General features: G+C 46.0%; 1 pseudogene; it reads right to left on the bottom strand.

Annotated features, from left to right (window-relative positions):
* Positions 1–272: 272 nt before the first annotated feature.
* LOC114179545 lies at positions 273–2,637 on the bottom strand (annotated as a pseudogene).
* Positions 2,638–3,320: the final 683 nt, after the last annotated feature.

Genomic DNA, 3,320 nt, shown 5'->3' with positions numbered 1-3,320 from the left:
GCAAAAGAAGAGACAGAAGACAAACGTGTATCTGACTTTTTGCCATGAAAGTTACATTACATGCACGTGATAAAAACAAAATACTAAAATATATGAAAAACAGTCATTTTATCAAAGAAAAAGATTCATTTTGTTGAAGATATATAATTTATAGTTATTAAAAGTGTGCACATGATGGATTCCCCACACGAAAAGGACAAAGATGTTTTAGACAGATCCATCATCACGCTGTCCCCGAAACTTATTGTGCCAGACAGAAATCAAAAGCAAAAGACATAAACTCATAAACTTTTTTATTTCATGAAAGACACGTAACATCGAATCAACAGATCCAGACAGTTTCAAGGGTTTCACTGATCAACCAAAACCACCCATTCCTTTCACTGTCTTTCCCCCCTCACTTTATTATTATTACTATAATTTTTATTGACAATAATAGCGCACGATTGCATGTACGTACGTAGCCATCCTTCAACCACGACGTTCCGGGGTCCAGTGAGGTTCAGCGGGGCTAAAGTGAACAGACTCTACCCTGGAATCCAACAACTCCGTTATGGGAGTGAAAGTGACGCAGCGTGGCACCTTGTACTGGTTAATCGAGGCACCTCGGGAGATGGCGTAGTCCATAAGCTCTTCGAAGGTTCCCTTCTTCACCACACGAATCTCCAGCGGCCCAATAGAACGGTCGGAGACTCTCCCTTGCCGATACACGGCGTTCAGCGACTCCTCCATCATCAAACAACACTTCTCCAGCACGTCTCCAGAGGGAGCATGGCGCGAGTCCTTCATCAACAGCTCCCAAGGGAGCATGGCGCGAGTCCTTCATCAACAGCTCCCAGTAAATCACGTAGTGCCCCGGGATCGACTTCGTGTCCGCGAAGCTCGTGTACTCCACCACGCTCGTGTTGAACTCCTTCAACAGCACCGAGGCGTTCTCCACGGCGTTCTGCAGCTCCGACTCGTCCGTTTTGTCAGAGTCAATGCTCAGAAGCACGTTCTTTCTCCTCACGAAGCGGAACTGCGGGGCGTTGTTGTGGAACCCCGTCACTTGGAGCACGTCGCCCACACGGTAGCGGCACAGACCAGAGTATCCGGTGAGAACGAGTTCGTAGGATTTCCCTACTTCGACGTCAGCAAGGTCGACCAAAGGCGGTGGCGAGTCACGTGACAGGGTGGAAGATGAATTTGAAGAGGAATCGTCGTGAGGCAAGAACTCGAAGTAACCCATGTTTGGCATGATGGTATATGATACATCAGAGGGGTTGCAGATTGGGTTCAGGTTAAGCCCAAAGTAACACTCCGAGGAGGCGTACATGGTGCAAGCGAGAGGTAGGCCTCCGCTGTAATAATCAAGAGTTGGAATATACTGCGCCATGGCACCCGTCACAATCACGTCTAGATACTTGGTGTTTGGCCAGATTCTGGTGATTATGTGTTCCCAGTCTTCTCCAGAACATTCTTTGGTGATGAAATTGGCAAGTTCCGGGTTTGGTTTCAGGATTTGAGCCATGCGTTGAGTGATGGCAGGATCGGTGATTTTTGGGTTTAGGGTTCCGGTGGAGATGTCGTGGGCTAATTGCTCCCAATTGAGCTGGAGGAAGCGGATGGCTCGAAGAAGGCCCGAGGCGAAAACGGCACCGACTCTGAGAACCTCATGGCGCATGATGAGGCCGCATAGCATTTGCGTGTACATGCTCTGGAAGGAATCGGGGCAGAGGATTGCTTCATCGGGGCTTGTATACACGTTGTATGGATCGTGGGGTCTGTTTTTGAATTGCTCGCTCTTGTAGTAGCTAGTCAGCACGGGGCGTGCCACTAACCCACTCGGCGTCTTCGTCTCCGCTTTGATGAACAGAAACAGGAGAGCCTTACCCTTCTCCAACCCAGGCATATATCTGTGTAACGTAAAAATATATTCACATGAATTAGTTCGTGACATAAAAAACATAATATATTTGCACATGTCTTAGGAAGGGAAACATACTGGTTCATCACTGGCATCAGAAGGCTGTAAAGCGACTGACGACGGTCCATCTCTTCACGAATCGTTGGCATCAATTTCCTCTCCCCAGCAGATGTTCCAGAACTGCAGTTTCGCCCAAGGTTAGTTAATTCACTTCAAGTCAAACACAATTTATGAATACAGATATAAGGTTAATGCGCATTAATAGGCAAAAAGCAGTATGTACGTACCTAGTGAGAAACTCAGAGATCGGGTGAGCGCAGAGGATAGGGGAGCGGTCACCGTTAGCAATGCGTTGGATATCATGCTTCAAATCCTCGTACGAAACGACAGGAACCTTGGACTTGAAAGTGTGACGGTCCGTGGCTTTATTGAGCTGAAACCGTTTGAGGTACTCAGTCTGAGCGTTTTGGCTCAGAATCTCGGCAAGCACTCTCTCTTGGACACGGTCAGTGTTTTGGGTCATTTCCTCGATAAAGCGCAAAGCCTTTGAGTTTTTGTCATCACAAGTAGGGCGAAGTGCAAGAGGGGAAGGAGATAATTCAGCAGCAATGGTCATGATGGGGATTGTGAGTGAGGTAAGAGAAACTGAAGCTCTAGCTCTTTGGTTTCAACTGAGAAGTTAAGAGAAGATGAGAGAGTGGAAGAAGTAGATGAGTGTGGATGGAGAGAAAGTTGAGAAATTTGAGGGGTATTTATAGAGTTGTGGTAGTAGGGGAAAATGAATTAGAAGTATGAAGCATGTGCAGTGATCGTCATGGTTGGCGGAAGCAAACAGCGCTTGCAATGACGTTGTAGGAGTTAATGGGGATTCGCGCGACAAAGGATTGTGTGTGTTTCAGATAGTGTAGCTTATTAGGGAGACAGGTGGGCCAGATATGAAGCATGGTGGCCGACATGTGGGTCCACATATGTCGCCACGTAAGCAAAAGTTTCTCGAGTGTAGTCCTTAGGGGCGAACCATGCGGCCATGGGGTTGTAGGGTGTGTTGGTATCAGAAAGTGATGGCTGCCGGCTGCGCCAGGGACTGTGAGAAGTTTTTACTTACTCAGGACAAAACTTTACTCCACCATTTTGCAACTTATCACTCCCTATTTTTGCCCTCTAACTATATTTGTTCAAACTCTCATTTTTCTTTTATCCTCAATTCTTATCACAACAGTTAAACATCAAGGGTGTTTTCATTCTCATTTCCAAACAATCTTAGGGTGTTTCTCATTTCAGTTTTTTAAAAAGTTGCTTTTTATTTTCAAAAAAGCAAAAGAAAAAACATAGATACTAAATTCATGTCTTACCCTATGTAGCACCACCACTCCATGTAATTCACTCGCTTAAATTAGAACACACATACAATGAA

This window comes from Vigna unguiculata, chromosome 3 (genome assembly GCF_004118075.2).
Source record: "Vigna unguiculata cultivar IT97K-499-35 chromosome 3, ASM411807v1, whole genome shotgun sequence".
Taxonomy (NCBI): domain Eukaryota; kingdom Viridiplantae; phylum Streptophyta; class Magnoliopsida; order Fabales; family Fabaceae; genus Vigna; species Vigna unguiculata.
The sequence above is the reverse complement of the archived record's forward strand: the minus strand, read 5'-3'. Positions and strand labels throughout refer to the sequence as shown.